Raw genomic sequence first — 20,065 nt, forward strand, 5'->3', positions numbered from 1 at the left:
GTAATCACATAATAGGTATTTCTGGCATCTGGGTTGGACAAAGCCTAGCCCTTCAGTATTCCCAGCATCTGCACTGAAAAGTGGTCATTACATACAAGTCACAAACTGCTGAATCTACTTCCACTACAGAATACTAGTTTGATGAGTCAAAGGAGCTCAGTTAAAATTCTTTCTAGCTAAGATTGTATCTTCAGGTTTTTCATTAACTACAACAAGTTAATCACATAAAACTAAATGCTAACATACTTACTCACCTCTTAGTTTAGTTTTGTGTTACAAGCCCTATACAAAGTGTTGATTTGCCTGAGAGTTTATCCTTAATAAGGGCTTTGTTATCACTGAAGGCTAAATATCTAAGTAAAGGCGCATACCTGATAATGTGTCCCATCTACTACCCCTCATTTTATTTAACATGCACAGTAGGTGCTATTGCATTCATCAGATTTACATTTAATATGCATTCCTTTTTAATGCTGGGGGATTTTGGTATGGGAGAGAAGGGACTTTGCCAATGAGGGGATAGTGTGATTAACATTTTCAGAAATGGCCACTGATTTTTGGGTATGCAGTGTAGTACACTGTGTCTGATTTTTAGATGTACCAAGTATTTCTATCTTCCATTCAAGTTAAGAGGAGCAATGAATGCCTGGCATTTCTGAAAAATTTAATTCTTTTCTCTGTTATGCCAGAGATGAGCTCTGGATACAGCAGATTGAAGGAATAAAAAAATTAGCTCTGTGCCATATTGAACTCTCCAGACTTGTGTTGTGTGCAGTTCTGACAAAAACCTAGATCTCGTCCAGAAGTTCTAAAAATGGTGTCTGCTAATATATTTGTGCTGGCCAGGAGGGTGAGACAGTACTTTATTAAAAACACGTTTGTAGATGACATAGTGTTCTTGTGCAGAGACCATTAAAAAAAAGAAAGAGCTTTAACAAAGATGAGCTCTTGAAATGGCAGCTATTGTAGCAGAAGTAGTACTGAAAACCAGTATGTGCTATCCATAGAAGAGCTGTTTGGCACTGTTGATATCAATCTGGCACACTTTACATCCACATACTACTGTTTGCAATGATACAAAAGTATTCATATCACTGCTGCAACTGCTGTAGAACCAAGATTGTTTCAGTGGTTAGTGCCTAGGGGCACTTGTACATGTGTCATTCTTTAATCCTCACTAAATTAAATAGGTTTATTAAAACCGAAATGATTTGCTACATCTTTGTTTACGGATGACAGCCTTTAAATCAAATTAAGCTCAGTGTGCAAATCACAGTAAATTACAGCAGGGGAGCCACATATAATCTACCCTACTGATCTCTTTGGTACTCATATGCAGCAAGGGGTGCTGGCGAACCAGTAGTCCCCTAATTCCCCAAACATACCCCCAACTCCCTGAAGCTGTAGCTGCCCTCATGGAGCCCCACATCCAGAAGGAACTTTATAAATTAAAACCTTTACTTACTACAAACCTTTATTTATATAGTATAAACCTTTATTTACATAATATGCAAACATAAAACATACTATTTTTTGTTTCTTGCTTGAAAAAATAAAACTAAAAAACAGCCAACATAAATAAACTTTTCCCCAACTGGATGGGGCCAGCTGGACCATGGGACCTTCTATTTCTACTATTCATTACCCTATTGTTTTCTATTTCTATTCTTTTCTATCTTCTTGTTCTATTTCTATTATCTATAATCTTCTATCTTCAATTTTCTTTTATTTCTCATTTTCCAATAGTCTCGCAGGGGAAGAAAGACAACGGGTTTTGCCCATCTTCCCAAAACCACTTTTTTGCCTTCCCCCTACAGGCTACAAAATCTCCCATTGGGGATTTCTCTAAGCATGATGTCTGTCGATTCCTATATATAATCAACCCTTCCCAGGTCAGCTGAAGATCCCTCACTACGTAGACAGGGAGGCTCTGGAGTACATGGAGCACTTTCCGTATCTTAGTAGTCACATCTCTCAACAGGCTACCATTGATGAAGAAGTCCAGCTCTAGATCAGCTGTACCAATGCCACCTTCTTCAAGCTGCAACAACATGTCTTCGATAATAGAGACCTCTGGAAGTCAATGAAGGTTCTGATTTACAAGGCTGTCGTGCTGACCACCCTCTACTGCAGTGAAACCTGGACCATCTGCCGACACCACATTAAGACCCTTGAGAGCTTTCACCAGCAGTGCTTGCATTAAATCCTGGGGATCAAATGGGAGGACTACCGGACCAGTGCAAACGTCCTCTGTGAAGCGGCATCCACCAGCATCAAAGCCTTGCTCTTGAGAAATCAACTCTGATGGATGGGCTGCTGCATCCACATGTCCGAGAACCACCTCCCTCGCCAAATTCTCTTTTCCCAGCTCTCCATTGACCAATGCTCAAAGGAAATGGTACAAAGATACACTCAAGGTCGCCCTCAAACATGGAGAGATTGACACCAATGGCTGGAGGAGCAAGCTGCTGACTGTTCAGTGTGGTACCACCTGGTCCACCAAGGCACACACCACTTCGAGGCCTGAGTCAATACTGAGGTGGAACGGTGGTGGCAGAGGAAGGAGAATGAGACCAATCTGGGGCTGCGAATCCCACTCCCCTGCGCAACAACATGCCCCCATTGCTGAAAAATCTGTATATCTAGAATCGGGCTCCTCAGTCACCTGAGGACCCATCAAACCTGACAGACGTCATCCTTGACTCTCAGCGACTGCTGACAATCGCTCAGGATGCAGCATAGCCCAGGGGAGGAGTCTGGGAGGATACCTCTACTATGCATGGATTTTCTGAAAGGCAATTATAAGAAAGACTCAAGTTACCCCAAAATATTAATATGTTAACACGTGCCAAGGGACACCCCCCTCAATGGCAAACTTACCATGTGCTGTACCTGCTGCTGCACCTCTTGTAACATGGGTAGGCGCTGGCATTTGTGTGGTTGAGGGCCTCAGGGGGCAGTGGGGTAAACATTACCCCATAGGCAGTGGTGGTGGTAGAACAACCACCACCATATATAAGGCAATCACAGGGGGGTCGCAGCTCTGCCCTGACTCTGGACCACGCTATCACCATTGCAAGATCCCAGCCTGGCCCCAGAGCAGCCCGCCCTGCTGCATGCCCTGCCAGCACTGCTGAGGTCAGTCGCCACAGAAACTCTGGTCCCATGCTATCATGATAGCGTGGTTGCTGCTGGGATCTTCAAGGACACTGGCCCCAGCCAGGCAGGTAGGAGTTGCTGGAAATTGCTGTCCACTGCGGATCAGATCCAGCCTGCAGGCTGGACTTTGCCTGCCCCTGCCCTAACGTGATACTTAGTGGACAGCTCTACATGAGACGTTTACTGCAGAGCTACCTAATTAGCTCCATAGTAAACATTTCAGCTTCTACTCATGCAAACCTATTAGGCCACAATAAATTAATAAACACTATTACCAGTTAGTACTTATAAATACAAGTACTATCCTGTGGCAGAGATTTTTAGTGCGCAATAATGCACATATGGATGCTATAGGGCTGGCTGGGGCATGAGAGTGTTTCAGTGCAGGAGCTGCCTGCTGGCTAGCCTGACACTGGAGCATCCACACGCCCCAGCCAGCCCCTCTGTAACACATTTAGCCAGGTCAGAGCAGGTTTGGGCTGGAAACCTGGCCCCCTGGGTCCTCTGCCAGTTGGGGCTGCTCTGACCTGGCTCAATGTGCTGCAATCCTGGGCACGATACCCAGGAGTAATTAACTCTGGCACAGTATGCACCAGAGTTTATCTCTTCAAAATTCATTGCACATGCAGACATGCCCAATGAGTCTCAGTTTTGGCTATCCCATCCTCAAGAGCAGATCCCAGAATCCCCATGCAGTAAAGAAATATAGATGAAAATAGAACTATGATGAAAAATACAGTTTAACATTAAAACAGGTGCATTTTTAAATATAACTTGGAAAACACAAACATAAATCAGAGCGCTGATAGCATCTACTCTGCAATATACTAACTCCATGGGGATGCCACAGGTGTCATAGGATTGCCTAAGTAATATCTCCCACACTTCTGACATCCTGAAAACCAAAAGAAAGGAAAAGGATTACCCATCGCTTACACCCTAGGTAAGCTACTTCACTTGCCATGATACACTAGTACCCACCCATTGTTTTCACAGGACCCAAGGTGTGATATATCTCTTTGTGACCCCACTGCATACATGGGAGAGAACAAGATAACATAACTCCCTCTAATAGGCCAAAAGGCTCACTGGATGCCTTTCCACTTGACCAAAACACGGACCTAATCCTTTGTCTGATTTCTAGAGTGAAACCATTGGGGTAGCTAGAAAACAAGCAGAAATTAAGGATATCTGTAGCCCAACTTAAAGAAAAACTGAAATTTATTTTTAAAAAAGTACATTAATGAAAAGAATGAAGCTGTGCTGCTTATCTCCCTGAGCACTACAACCCATATGGGAAAGTCCTCATTGTGGGATTGCTTAGGTTTCCAGGCCCATAGCACCTTAGAGGCAGGCTGATGTCACTCTACCTTCTTACAAATGTGAGGCCACAAGGACTAATCCTCATTGGCTCATGGACAGGATGAACTCATTCAAAGCATCACTTAAGGTAATCTAAAACTTGAACAGGTGCAAATGAATATTATAGATCCTTGGGTGGTATGTATTTGCTCTGAAGAACTGTGCTAATAATCTACTTAAATGAAGTGGATGTAGAGTCAGCCTGTGACCCTGAAACAGAATGGCTAGTGTGGAAGCACTGCACTGTTGCGACTTCCTGTGAAAACAGAACAAACAGTTCTCTAGTGCTAAAATGGGTGTAAGATCAGGTCACTGTCCCACTGAGTGAAGGGATGAGAAAGACTTGCATTTGCTAGTTATTATTTCCAGCTGCATATCTATTTTTTGTCCACCAGGTGTCATCTGAAAAACACCTGATCACTAGTAGAAACAAACAGCAAATCTTTTCTTGTCTCCAATTTACACTGTAAAAAAATACTGGCATGAAAAAAGAAATGGGGTAGAAAAGTTTTGAATACCAGGGTCATAGGAGAGAAATATAATGGTCCCTTGACACCAAACCCTCTTTATATCTTCCTTCCACCGTTACCAACACATGTACACTTTAATTCAGACACTTGTGTGTCTATATGCAATATTTATAAGACAGCTATCTCTTTTGTACTTGGTACGATTTGCAACTACTCTTCAAACATGCCCTGAAAGCCTTTGAACTGATTCTTGTAACATGTCAAAGGAGGTTGTACTGTTGACAGCGATCCTGCATAAATATCACAAAAGAATCATGCTAAAGAGTGTTTTTGGTGTTGAAGATCCAGTTACAAGTTTCTTTTCTAGAAAAAGCTACACATTTAGAAGTAGATCATTGCTGAAGGATAAAGTGCCAAAGAAAAAACAACATAAAGACCCATAAGGGCAATGGTAGAATATATTCAATTGGTTTAATGGGACAAAGGACCACAATACAGCAGTTGAAAGAGAGGAAAAAGTAAAATGAAATTTGTCACACTAACTACAACTTCTGTTTGCTTGTCATTTTGTCCCAGAAGGCTCCCTTAGGAGCCCAGCTGGAGATTCTGTAATCAAGTCCATTAGTCCAGTAACAAACAGATGTGTTTAGTTACATAGGAAGCTTGAAACTCAGCTAGTACCACTCTACGGACCCAATTCAAAATGACCTTGGTACAAATAAAGGTTGTAGATGAAGTCCTAGGTCAGCTAGATCATGGGTAGTTGGGGAGCAGGAGCAGAAGGAGCAGGGCACACGTGTGCCACACACACACGTGTACCCCCTTACCTCGGCGGCAGAGACAGCAGCTGCAGAGGAGACAGTAGCAGGGGCAGCAACAGCTGATTCCCCCTAAGGTAAGTGGGGCAGAGGGTACAGCACAGCTGAGGTGGATCCGGAGGGGAAGCCCTTCAGAGTCCTCTTAGCTCGCCCGACAGGGAGCCGCGCTCCCGAGCTGCGCGCGGGTAGCGTGCGCAAACAGTGTGCACAAACAGGAGCGCTCTGTAAGGGCGCGCTGGCATTTGTGCCAGCATTCGCATAAGGCAGGCACGAGGTAGCTGCCCAGAGCAGCACCTCCAGCGAGCAAAAGCAGTAAGCACAGCTCTGCAGACATGATGCAGACATGGAGCATGGCTGTCAGGGGCCCCGCCCTGGCACTGCCGCCTGTCATGGGCTCTTCTGAGGCCTCCACTCCACTCAGAAGGAGCTCATGGCAGGGTTGGTGGCTCCTTGCCCCCTGTCTGTGGCGGGGCTCGGTCGGGTCCTGGGGGGGGGGGGGCCTGGTGGTCCCCTTGCCTGTCCCTCCTGTGCATGACTCCTAAGTGGAGCAGGTAAGGGAGCTCCAGGCTGAGGTGAGCAGGCTGAGGGGGATCAGGGATGCAGAGGATGAAATTGATGCCTATCTCTGTTCTCTGCAGGTCCGGTCACCCACTGTACAGCCCCCACATGAGACGCATTCAACACAGGATTGGCAGACAGTGTCCAAATCCAGAGCTGCTAGGCCTAGAATGGTGGAAGCTCCCCAGGTTCACCTGGGGAACAGGTTTGATGCCTTGGCAGCAGTGATGGAGAAAGACAGAGAAATTGCCTCCAGCAGAGACGATGCCACTCCTCACATGACAAGGAATGGGCAGAAAGCGAACACCAGCAGGAAGAAATGCCAGGTCCTTGTCATCGGAGACTCCATCCTACGAGGGCTGGAAGGTTCCATCTGCTGGCCTGACCCCATGGCGCGAGAGGTCTGCTTCATGCTTGGGGCTCGGGTTAGGGACATCACGGAGAGGATCCCAGCCTACATCCAACCTGGAGACCAGTACCCCATGGTTGTCATCCACGTGGGAACGCATGATGAGGCCAGGGACAACCCTGACCGCATTATGAAGAAATTCGAGGCTCTGGGGGACAAGCTTAAGGAGACGGGGGTGCAGGTGGTATTCTCCTCTCTTCTTCCGGTAAGTAGGCGGGGACGGCGACACGAGGTCTGCACTGGCGAGGTCAACTGGCACTTATGCAGTTGGTGCCGCCAGGCAGGCCTTGGGTTCCTAGATAATGACCCATGCTTTCGGGCAGGGGACTTGCTGGGGTGGGATGGGCTTCACCTCTCTCCTAAAGGCAAGTGTGTCTTCTCTTCCAGGTTGGCTGTTCTCGTATGACAAGCTTTAAATTAGCCTCACTGGGGGAGGGCGCCACAGGAAGACGAGAAGACAGCACCTGAGCAAGACAAGTGACAAATGCAAGGAGTGCCCAGGTAAGAAACAGGGGTCCAGACAGTCTACCAAACTAGGGGGTAACACACACAGCTATGCAAGGCCTTAAATGCCTATATACCAATGCTCGTAGGATGGGGAACAAACAGGAGGAACTCGCCCTCAGAATAGCCAGTTCAAACCCAGACATAATAGGGCTTACAGAAATGTGGTGGGATTCATCCCACGACTGGGCAGTTAGCATTAGGGGCTATAGGCTTTACAGGCAGAATAGAGAAGGAAGGAAAGGTAGGGGTGTGGTGCTCTATGTCAAGGAGCAATACACATCCTCTGCCAGCAGAATGGGGTCAGAGGAGGGCCAAGCTGAAGTGCTCTGGGTCAAGATACAAGGGGGCTGTGGGGAGAGGAATTTAACGGTGTGAGTCTACTACAGACCCCCCAGCCAAGGGGAGAAGCTGGACTGGGAATTTTCGGGCCAGCCTGTAGAGGCACTTAAGGCAAGGGATATAGTTGTCATGGGTGATTTAAATTACCTGGACATCTGCTAGGAGGAACAGTCACCCAGGTCGGACCGTTCCAGGAGGTTCCTGGCCAAGATACAGGACTTCCACTTAATTCAGGTGGTGCACAGTCCCACCAGAGGAAATGCCCTGTTGGACCTGGTCCTGGCCACAGGTGGCGACCTGGTAAGGGGCCTCCAGGCTCTTGACTGCCTGGGTGATAGTGATCATCGCTTGCTGGAATTCACCATCCAGCACAGGGTGTCAAGGGCCTGCAGCAAGACAGTAGCCCTAGACTTCAAGAAGGCCAACTTCAATGAGTTGAGGAGATTAGTGGAAGAGGCACTGGGGTTCTCGAGAGCAGGGGAACTCAGTGCTCAAGATGAGTAGTCATTCCTTAAGGAGACGATACTCAGGGCCCCGGGGGGGTGACCATCCCAACAAGAAGCAAGGGGGGCAAGAGTGCCCGAAAGCCCCCCTGGCTCACCAAGGGCATCCGGGAATGCCTGATTGCCAAAAAGGCAATGTACACCCGGTGGAAGGGGGGTGCTATCACCAAAGAGGAGTATACCTCCTCTGCTTGGGCCTGCAGGGGAGCTGTCAGGAAAGCTAAGGCGGACATAGAGCTAGGACTAGCATCCAAGATCAAAGATAATAAAAAGTCCTTTTTCAAATATATAGGGAGGATGAAGAAGGCACCGGGAAACGTGGGGCCGCTGCAAGATCCTCTGGGCAATCTGGTGGTTGCGCCAGCAGAGAAAGCAGACCTCTTTAACCAATTTTTCACCTCCATTTTCTTGTGCAGGGACCAGGACTTCCCCACCTGATGCAAGACAGACTCGAGGGGAACGCCTCCAGACCTCAGGTTGGGGAGACCCGATTAGAGAGCTTTTGGAGGGACTGGACGTGTTCAAATCAGCAGGTCCAGATGCTCTCCAGGGTGTTGAGGGAGCTAGCCGGGGTCCTTGGCACGGCTTTATGAGCGCTTGTCGTCCTTGGGCCAGGTGCCACATGATTGGAAGATAGCCAACGTGGTCCCCATCTTTAAAAAAGGGAGGAGGGAGGACTCAGGCAACTATAGGCCCGTCAGTCTTACCTCAATCCCAGGGAAACTCTTTGAGAAGATCATCATGGAGCACATCTGCAATGGGCTAGCTTCAGGGATGATGCTCAAGGGCAACCAGCACGGTTTCATTAGGGGCAGGTCATGTCAGACCAACCTGATTGCCTTTTATGATCAGGTCACAAAAGCATTGGATGCAGGTGACGTAGTCTTTTGGGACTTCAGCAAGGCATTTGACACTGTCTCCCACCCCATCCTCATTAAAAAACTAGGTGACTGTGGCATTGATGCCTACACAGTCAGATGGATTGCAGATTGGCTCAAGGGTCGTACTCAGACGGTGGTGGTGGACGGGTCATATTCGACCTGGGGGCAAGTGGGCCCACGCTGTTCAATTTCTTTATCAGCGATTTGGACGATGGGGTGAAAAGCAACCTGTTTAAATTTGCTGATGATACCACAAGTTGGGGTGAGGTGAGCATGCTGGTAGGGAGGGAAAGACTGCAGCAAGACCAGGATAGGTTACAAGGGTGGGCTAACAAAAACAGGGTGCTGCACTTGGGCAGCAGTAACCAGCAGCACACTTATAAGATGGGAAACTCCCTTCCTGAGATCACGGAGGCAGAAAGGGATCTTGGAGTCATTATTGAGTCCAAGATGAACATGAGCTGATAATGCGAGGTCACGGTTGGCAGGGCTAACCGGACCTTGTCATGCATCCACAGGTGCATCTCAAGTAGGGCCAAGGAGGTGATCCTCCCCTCTATGCAACACTGATCAGGCCACAGCTGGAGTACTGTGTCCAGTTCTGTGCGCCCCCCTTCAGGAGGGATGTGGACAACATTGAGAGGGTCCAGAGGAGGGCCACTCTCATGATCCGGGGACAACAGGGCAGACCCTACAATGAAAGACTATGGGACCTGAACCTGTTGAGCCTTCACAAGAGAAGGCTGAGGGGGGGACCTGGTGACCATCTATAAACTCACTAGGGGGGGCCAGAAGGGTTTGGTAGAGACCTTGTTTCCCCTAGCGCCCCCTGGCATAACAAGGAATAATGGACACAAATTATTGGAAAGTAGGTTTAGATTAGATATCCGTAAGAACTTCACAGTTAGGACGGCTAGGGGAACCAACTTCCAAGGGAAGTGGTGCTGGCTCCTACCCTGGGGATCTTTAAGAAGAGGCTTGATGCCTACCTGGTGGGAGTCATCTGAGCCCAGTTTTTCTCCTGCTCAGGCAGGGGGTCGGACTTGAAGATCTACAAGGTCCCTTCCGACCCCACTTCCATGATTCTATGATTCTATGGGATACACTGGGGCTGTACGACTGGCTGGCCATGGACTATATAGAGCCCACAGAGGATTAACTTCCAGTCTGCAGGCTCCCACCTGGCCGCTACCCTTGTCACTGCTGCTGCTGCTGCCTGGATCACCAGGCTCCCCCTTCTCCAGATTCTGCTTCCTGCCTTCACCTCTGGGGGCAGTGCAGCTCGGGTTCTCATGTTTGGAGGAGAGGTCACTCTGCCCACGCTGTGACAGAAGGGAGCCTGTACTACCCACAGAACAGCAGAGGTTCCCAGTGGAGTGCAGCCCTGAGCCACTCAGAAGTTGGCTAGTCCTGGAACATATGATCCTAAACCCTTGATAGCCACCACAGCCCCATTTGTATTATAAAGGGCAACTGAAACCCAACAGCTTATCTCTCATTTCTCCCAAATACATAGGTTAGTCCTGTACAAGATATCACCTTTTCCCTCCCTTTTGCACCATATCACATTTCCTGCTTTTATTTACAGTAGTAGCTCTTCCCATATTTAGCACTCTCATCTCTCCTTGACCTCAACAGGAGTTGACAATACTCAGTACTTCACAGTCTTCTCACATTGGGAAACTAAGCCTAAGTCTGCTTAATGTCCCAGAAACACAAAGGAGGCTTCCTCTCTTTCATAGCTTCATCTCTTTATCATCTCCCATTGTGTCTCCTGTCCCGGCAGTATTTGCTCACTTGCATAATCCAAATCAGCTCTAAATTAGTCCATCCTTTGATTTTACCTTGTCTGATCAACATCCCATCCTATTGGCTCTAATATATTTTCACATAAAGCCAAGTTAGTGAAACACCTTTTAGAAAAAGGGATTTTCTCAACTACAGTATAAGGGCAAATTTCATAGGGTTGAATTTTTGTATGAAATATTTTTGTGCAGTTCTGCTTAGAAGTCCAGCTGAAAGGGGCCTTTCAAATAGCCTAAGTACTGTCAGAGCAGAGAGGATGGCTCAAGACTTAAAAATAGTGGCTTAGTTATAGCAAGCGGTCCTTAAAAAAAAAGAGAGATGATAGGCAAAGTAAATCTGCCTTTGTAGCTTCAGTCTGTTCTCTTCAAGAATACCCTCTAATCTAGGGCCTAATTGCCACCCCATTTGGCACTCTTCTCAATTCTTTTCATGTTTATATAGTAAAAATCAATTTCTTTCTTTCAGGAAAAGTATTTTATGCTTAAACTGTAAATTGGGCTTCACAGTAAAAGTGAAGTAGAAGGTTAAAATTGGAGTGAAACCCTGGACAAATATACTGATACATTATTTTATGAATCTCAAATTAATAATTCTTTACTTATGTATAAGTCTATAATTCTTTTCTTATTTATAAGATTTATAACTGTGTACCAGACAGCAGAACCAGAGCTTCTATTAATTCATTCTGAACCCTCCTTTTTTCTCCAATTCCTTTTTCCCCCCCCTTTTTCATTCTCTAGGATTTCCGTGTTTCTCCTCACTTGCAAATAATCTCATGGCTTTTCTGTACCTCCTCCTCCCCATCCACTTCCACCCCCATGCCTTCCCTGCTTTTCTCCCTCTCCTACTATAAAAGGAACAAGAAAACAGTTAACTCACACACTTATAAGTAGCAGAAAAACAATGTGATACTCATCGCACAATAAAATGTGACATTTACCCAATGTATTATTTTAAATCTCCAGGCTTTTTAAAAGTGTGCTCTTACTGTGTCAAAGGCAAAATAGCGGTCCCAAGTCCCATGTGCAAGGAATGTTGCATAACAGAAATATGTGCCGAGCTGCATGGTACACAAAAGGAAACAGTGCTCAAGTGAAACTACAGAAAGCTCTAGGCTTAGCCAAGTCTGAGCAAAGCAATAAATTGGAGGCTCTCCTCCATACACATTTGTATATGTTCTTTCAATCATCAACCTGAGCAGCTGCTTGCATCTAAAACTGGCACATCCCATAGTCACTCTACTGAGGGCCTCAGTCATGCTAGATCTTCAACACCTTCCTCAGCACCTGTTTCCTCCAGTTTTTCTTCAGCGTGGCTCTGTGTTTTAAAAGCCCCTGCACTATTCTCCAGTATCTACTGTGTGTTCATTCCTGACCAACAGTCAAATCTGGTGCACTGTCTTGTGTTATCCCTTTAGGACATGTCCTTTTATAGCCTTCATGAGAGCACAGCAGCCCTCCAGTAAAAAGGTTTTAGCTCTGGAATCCTATTTTCCTTCAGTCATTTAAAGGGCAAGATGCCACCAGCTTATGTCACCATCAGCAGTACTCTGAGCAGAACAAACAAGAAGTCAGAGAGAGAGAGAGAGAGAAAAGAGGATGTATAACAACATCATGAAGATTTATTAGGGAAGCATGACTTGCAGAAAGGGTGACTCCCAAGTTCATGAAGAAAATAGTTTACAGGCAAAAGCTGACGTAAACAAGCATAATTAAGTATGGCTGTTTAGAATGCGATATTAGTTTACAAAGAAAGAGATTAAGTTGGTACATCACAGATTTAGAGCCTGATCCTGTTGCCATTGAAGTCAATCAGAGTTTTGCCACTGACTTTGCTGGGGCTAAAATAAATTTTTACCAACATTTTTATCGTGTCTTTTTTTTTCCTGGTTCCCATAGTGCAGCACAACAGATGTAATTATTAAGCCATTAGGTAGAGGCTGGAATTAAAGAATTAACATTTCAGACTTGATGTATATAATTTTTGTTTGCAATTATAGGAAACCTATGTGCTTAAGTGGCTAACTCATACTGTGGCTGTACACTGGTACAGTGACTGCACAAGCCACCTCACAACTACACACAAATTCTGAGCACACTCTGAAAATGCAGCTGAAAGACACGTCATGTTAATTTAATTTAAAATACTCTTATAGAAACAAATCTTTGCAACTCACAAAAAAGCAGTTTTAAGCTAAGACTCTGGAGTATTTACATTTTCCAAATCCAGATTGAAGAATATGCTATGAATGGCAACTGGAACTACTAAGTATAATCAAGGTTGTACATGATTGTTATAATTTCATCCGTTTTCCAGATTTTAGTTAGTGTTTCCTTTATTAAACAGAACAGCCAAGCCTCCAGCATTCCTTCCAGATCTCTGGAGGCAGTTAACAATGCATGGGTGGTGTCTCAGCTGTAGGTACCGCATGAGCAGACTCCACATCCAGTGACAGTCAATAGAACAGAGATTTCAGGAAGACTATCAAGGCCTTAAACTGCATCATTGTCATAAATAACATTTTTAATGATGTCTTAAAAGCTTAAAAATAATACATCAAGCAGGGAGAAAGCCAGCTGAAAGCACATAATGAGGGAGGCAGATCAGTCGAGACAAACACTTCACAATTTGGTGTCCCACTGTAGGTCAATACAGTGGCCTCTAACAGCATTTCTTTTAACCATTGCTATAACCATGCATATACCAGTGCATACTCTCCAGTTCATGCAGAAGGGTCTTGCAGAGAAGCTGCAAAAGATTAGGGTAGTATGATTTTGGTAAATGGATATGTGGGCCCTCTAGGTATGTAGACATGAGCGTGGAGGCTGCCTCGATGCAGACTCAATTAGTATTGTTGACCCGCATAGTTGTTCCAGGAATGGGGCACAAAATGATAAAGAATTCTTGTCAATTATAGTCACTGAACGCTAGGTAGCACGGGGGAGGGCACTTATTTTGGGTGGAGGGCCACTCACTGAGTTTTGGCAAGCCATCAAGGACCGCATTACAGGCAGCTAGGGGCAGATAAATATTAATTTTCTGAATTTTTTAGGGACCCCATGGACTGGATAGAATGGCCTGGGCCACAGGCTGCATTTTGCCCACACCTGTAGTAGCACTATGGGATTCCACCTTGAGGACCAGCTGGGTCAGTAAAGCTGCAGCACCTTTAATTTATCACCACAATAGCACCAAGAAGGTTTGAGTTGAAATTAGATGTGGAGAGTAGAATTTGATAAGGAACAGTACAATCATACCACTAGGAGAAACAGCACTTTGGGTAAGGAATCTAAATATCAGGTCAGTTCATCAGAACATAGATTTAAAATAATAGGCCAAATCCTCAGCAGGTGTAAATCAGAATTACTCCATTGACTTTGCCAATTTATGAACTTTGAATGCTAAGCCTGTGAATTGCCTGGGTGGACTAATACTACATTCAAGAAGTATTTGTAAACCAAATAGACTCCAAGAGTAGGATCATGTTCTTGTTCTTTTTTTTTTTCTGATATCAGAGATGTATCCATTTCAAAGCAGAAAACGAGTACAGGCCAGGAGAGCATTTCTAATTAGTCACCGCTCATTGCCAAAACAGTCTTGTGTTAAACTGATATTTTCAGTAGAAATGAATGGAATAATCAAGATGCAACAAATGCATCAGCCTACATCCGAGGAGCATATTCTTTTGACAAGCATATGATATCCAATATCTATGTATTTGTAGGCAGTTAGAATAAAGTAGCTCACTGGAGGGGCATTGTAATTCAATGGCTAGAAATTGTGGCTGTGTATCAGAAGTCTAAGATTTTCTCTCCAGCTCTGCTATTGATGGGCAGTGTGGAACCCAAGGAATATCACAGACTCTGCACATCTTGTTTTCCCTTACGTTTAAATGTGGAAAACACCCATCTTTGTGAAGTGCCCTGAGAGCTACAGCTAGAAAGAGCTACATAATTTGCCCAGGAACATATTATTACTAGAGGTTCACTGACATATCGGTTGGATGTCGGCTCGGCACTGATAAAAAGGATCTGCTATTGGCTTTATTTTTGGCGATTGTAGCTGGTGATGTTTACTGATAATTATGCCTTCTAGCAGGGGCCCCAGATGCCTGGGTTCCCTCCCACAAGCCAGTGAGATCTTGAGTGTGGAGGACCAAATCCAGATGCTGGGGCCCGAGCCATTCTCCATCCCCACTCTCATTGGTGGGCTGGGCTGGGCTGGAGCAGAACGGAGCAGCTGGCACTCCTGGGCACTGATGCAGCACAGGCTGTGGGCTGGGGCTCAGGTGGGCACTGTAAAAGGCAGAGTGCTACAGAGATGTGGCTGGGGCAGGAAGGGGTGAGCGGAGCTGCCTGGCCCAGCATGACTCAGTCTGCAGCGCCCAGGGGTCCTCACCACAGGGGCTGGGGACAGAGCCTGGCAGGGGCCACTGCAGCTGCTCTCCCCTGCTGTGTGCAGCACAGCCATCCCCCACAACCAGGTACTGCCTTTCCCAGGGCCAGGGTTGGGTCTATTCAGCCTCCCCAACAGGGCATGGGGACTTACCCTGCCCCTAGCAGCAGCACCAGGAGGGGAAGAGGCCCCTGGAGTCCAGCTCCTGGGACTTAGGGCTCAGTTGCGGAGAAGTGGCCCAGTTTTTCCAGGCCTGGAATGGTCCCATGGCCCTGCCCTAGGTAGACGGAGCAGACCGGGGAACCCGACCTAGAGACCACCCAGCCCTGGGCAGCCAGGAAAACTCACACCTTCCCCCTCGGCCCTGCTGGGCAGGCTCAGGCAGCTGCCCGCATGCTGGGGTTCAAGGGCATCATGCAAAAGAGCAGGGGCTGAATGGCTCTACACAGCCAGTCGTGGGCACTGCTAGGCTAGCCCTGCCTGCTGCTACTGGCATGGGCACTTTTACGTGTGCTCTGGGGGTGTGGGGTAGCTGTGCTTTAATTAGAGTAGTTCTGACTGCCACTCTAATTAAATTGCAGCAGTGTCTCGTATCAGTGTCCTCATGATTAAAAATGGTGGTGGCAGTACTTGAACTAAATCTTATTCAACAAGCTTTAGTTCAAGCGCCTTGCCACCATTTTTTAGCATGAGGACACTGATACACCAGATGAAGGAGGCTGTCACAGTGCCAAAAATAAAAAGGTTTATTTATTTCAGTAGTTTAAAATGCCTTGAAGTTATTACTAAATATTGGTTATCAGATTAGCATCAGCTGATGTGGCTGGATAAATTCTGTTAACTTTCATATAAACCCTTATCTTTCTATTTCAGGTCACATTATCAAATAGAGGCAGCTGATGGAGTTTCCCCCTGATTTTTAATCACATTGACTTCTCTAATGATTATCTGTATTGCTTCCTCTAAAACACATTATATGGAAGATACATTGGTGCAAACTAGCAGGTACGTTATTTCTCTGTTGTAGATATCAGGTATTAAAAAGCCTCTGCAACACAGAGTATGTAGTTAGTCACATAACCTGCATAAACGCGACGTGGGTTCACAGACACTATAGGTATGACACAGGATGTGAGGAATGCCCACTCAGCACTCAGACAAGATGTGCCAGCCAGAATTGTGTTTTCAGCCAACAGGTATTCTGCAAAATTCATTAGACAAAGTGTCAGGAAACACAACAAACTTTAAACCTGTCTCTCCTCTCAGTTACATTGGTGTAAAGCAGAAATAAATCTACTGATTGCACAGGCATAAGGAAAAGAAGGCACTGTCCGATAAGTATATCTTGGGAGATGAGTGGGGAGGATAAGCAATGATGCCATATGTTACAGAGCTTACTGTTAGATTAAGGGACAACACATGTTGAGCAATGTACTATGTAGTTTCAGGGTAATATAGAGACCTAAGGTGAGACAGCTAACAGGGAATCAGGGAATAACGGGGTTAGCAAAACTGCTGAGAATAAAAGTAATAGGAAGTATGTACCTGAATATGAGTGTGGACTGAAATGTAAAAGATAAGACCAGAATGCTTCTGGCTTAAATGCAAGGTAAGGCAATATACTCCCTGGGTAAGCCCTAAAAATGGACCTTTGCTACTATATGCAACCCCCTGCGATGGCAGATATCCATGTTTCCCACTGTCACAAAACACAACAGCTTCCACTCCACCCATAAGCCCTACTAATATTAACACAGTGGGCCTGCTTCTTTTTTCACTTATAGCAATTTAAGTCAGGGGTTACTAACATTTAGAGCTGCTTTTGTATACCGGAGAGAAGATCCATGCTCGCTGATATAGCACAGATCATGTTTTGACAGGATATAGGGACATTAAAATTAGCCTAAATAAACAATTCAGGAGTCCCCCCACCCCATGCTGACAGTATTCTACTCTCTCTTATATTCCTCAGTAAGACAAAAAAGACTGATAGGAAGGGTGTGTATTTTGAGTATTCTGCCAGAGGGGTCGGTTACAAATTGGGTTAACTCAGGGCATGTTTGTCAAGCATGTATCATGCTTTTACTACTGTATAAATAAGGCAATGATAATGATTAATCAAACAAAACAGTAATCAGAGCCTATGCTAAGAAAGGAATTAAACTGATGAGTAAGGATTGCAGTATTACATTTGGGAATTAGAATTACTGAATAATAAGGCTAGAAAGGAGCCCTTCAAATCTAGTTTGGTATACTGCATCACACCCTACACTAGTGGTTCTCAGTCTTTTTAGACAAGGCATTCCTCCAAAACTTTTGTAAACTGAGCAGCATCCCATTAAAAAAAACAAAACCTTATTTATTACAGGGCAGTTGGGCTGGGGGAATGACCAGACTTGTCTGCTTATCTCCTCACACACCCTTCAAAGGATTGCATGACACTCAAGGATGCCCCAGTATCCTGGGCTGAGAATCACTGCACAATACACTACTATAACTTTATTAACATTTACCTTGCAAAATTTTAGTGATAACACTGCACCAACCTCATCATTACACAAAACTGTTCTACTTGCTAACTAACTCTGGGTGCCAGAAGACTGGAAAAGGGCCAGTGTGGTCCGCATTTTCAAAAAAGGGATGAAGGAGGACCCAGGAAACTATAGGCCTGTTAGTCTTACCTCGGTCCTGGGGAAGCTCTTAGAGAAGATTATCCAGAAGCACATCTGCGAGGGACCAGCAGAAGAGATCATGCTTAGGGGCAACCAACATGGGTTCATTAGGGGCCGGTCCTGTCAGACCAACCTGGCTGCCTTCTATGACCAGGTCACAAAATCCTCAGATGCAGGTGTCACGGTGGACGTAGTCTTTCTGAACTTTAAGAAGGCCTTCGACACTGTCTCTCACCCCATTCTCATTAAAAAATTAGGCGACTGTGGTGTCAATGCCTACAGTCAGATGGGTCGCAAATTGGCTGGAGGGCCATACCCAGAAAGTGGTGGTGGATGGGTCTTTTTCAGCCTGGAGGGATGTGGGCAGTGGGGTCCCACAGGGCTCGGTCCTCAGGCCCGCACAGTTCAACATCTTCATCAGCAACTTGGACGAGGGGGTGAAAAGCACCTTGTTCAAATTAACAGATGACACTAAGATGTGGGGAAAAGTGGGCACACTGGAGGAGAAGGACAGGCTACAACTAGATCTGGACAGGTTACCAGGGTGGGTGGATGAGAATAGGATGGGTTTCAATACTGACAAGTGCAAGGGGGGAGGAAGAACTGCACCTGGGGAGGAAGAACCAGCAGCATACCTACAGGCTGGGGAACAACCTTCTTGTCAGTGCAGAGGCAGAAAAGGACCTTGGAGTCATTATTGATTCCAAGATGAACATGGGCTGACAGTGTGAGGACGCGGTCAGCAAAGCTAACCACACCTTGTCATGCATCTACAGATGCATCACGAGCAGGTCCAAGGAGGTGATACTTCCCCTCTATGCGGTACTGGTCAGGCCGCAGTTGGAGTACTGCATCCAGTTCTGGGCGCCGCACTTTAGGAGGGATGTGGCCAGCATCGAGAGGGTCCAGAGGAGGGCCACCCGCATGATCGGGGGCAGCAGGGCAGGCCCTACAAAGAGAGGCTACGGGACCTGAACCTGTTCAACCTCCACAAGAGAAGGCTGAGAGGGGACCTGGTGGCTGTCTATAAACTTGCCAAGGAGGACCAGCATGGAACGGGACAGTCCCTGTTCGCCTGAGCACTACCAGAGGTAACAAAGAATAATGGCCATAAGTTGACTGAGAGTAGATTCAAGCTAGATATCAGGAGGCACTACTTCACGGTCAGGGCGGCTAGGATCTGGAACCAATTTCCAAGTTAAGTGGTGCTCGCTCCTACCCTGGGGGTCTTCAAAAGGAGGCTAGATAATCACCTAGCTGGGGTCTTTTGACCCCAGTACTCTTTCCTGCCCATGGCAGGGGATCGGACTTGATGATCTCCTCAGGTCCCTTCCCACCCTACCAACTATGAAACTATAACCTCCTCAATGGATTTTCTTAATAACCAACATAAATCCATATTTGTATTCAACTTAACGAACTCTTAACACTTCTTCTTTTCTGCACCATTTCCTTTCAGTGCTTTATAAAGAACCATCATTGTTGTGCTGACCTCCCAGCCATCCTAGGATGAACAAAGGCAGATCCTTGTAAGCCAGCAGCTCAAAGCCATTTGCCATTCTTTGAATTTTGCCTCTTTCATTATTTATTTTTTTTGCGGTACTGTGGAGAATGTTTATCATGGTGTTTGTGGAGATGCCCTGTCAATGTCATGTGGAAAAGAAACTTCTATATTGCTCAGCAAGAGATTCTTTACGTACTGTTCTCTGTATGTAATAGCATCATGCTGAGGACTCCTAATGAGTTTGGTATCAAGTATAGTAACCATTTGCTAGGGCCAGGGATTTCTCAAGTGACAAATGACACTATGATAGGACCCCCAGTATGTATGTATGTATGCTGTTCTTCACAGACGGGGTTTCCTGACTCTCTGCCCTAATCCCAGTGTAGGCTGCAGCAGCCTGAAGTCTCCGCACATTCTACATCCACTGAGGAATTCCCTCACAACCAAAGAACCTCACAAAATAGGAATGGTTTCCACTATTTTCCTGAGTGGCACAGAGGGAACAGAGCAAAGCAGTGAATTCATCCTATGGTCTGACACTTCTTTATATTAGCACCCAGATCCAGGTGTAATATCCTTGAATTTACTGAACGCACAATGGAGGATCTGGGAATCCCCAGAGGGCATACAGCTACTATTATAGTTTCAGTGAATCTCATTTTTTCCTGGCTGTTAGCAGAGA

The 20,065-nt window shown here is 45.9% G+C and overlaps 1 protein-coding gene and 1 pseudogene across 2 annotated transcripts in view; one reads left to right on the plus strand and one right to left on the minus strand.

Annotated features, from left to right (window-relative positions):
• CCDC112 (coiled-coil domain containing 112) overlaps positions 1-20,065 on the minus strand; it is a 111,428-nt gene that overhangs the window by 31,410 nt on the left and 59,953 nt on the right. The gene's annotated exons all lie outside the window — the stretch shown is intronic.
• On the plus strand, positions 5,695-8,033 carry LOC149868332 (uncharacterized; annotated as a pseudogene).

Source organism: Crocodylus siamensis, chromosome 3 (genome assembly GCF_052110815.1).
Source record: "Crocodylus siamensis isolate JL-2025a chromosome 3, ASM5211081v1, whole genome shotgun sequence".
Classification (NCBI taxonomy): Eukaryota; Metazoa; Chordata; order Crocodylia; family Crocodylidae; genus Crocodylus; species Crocodylus siamensis.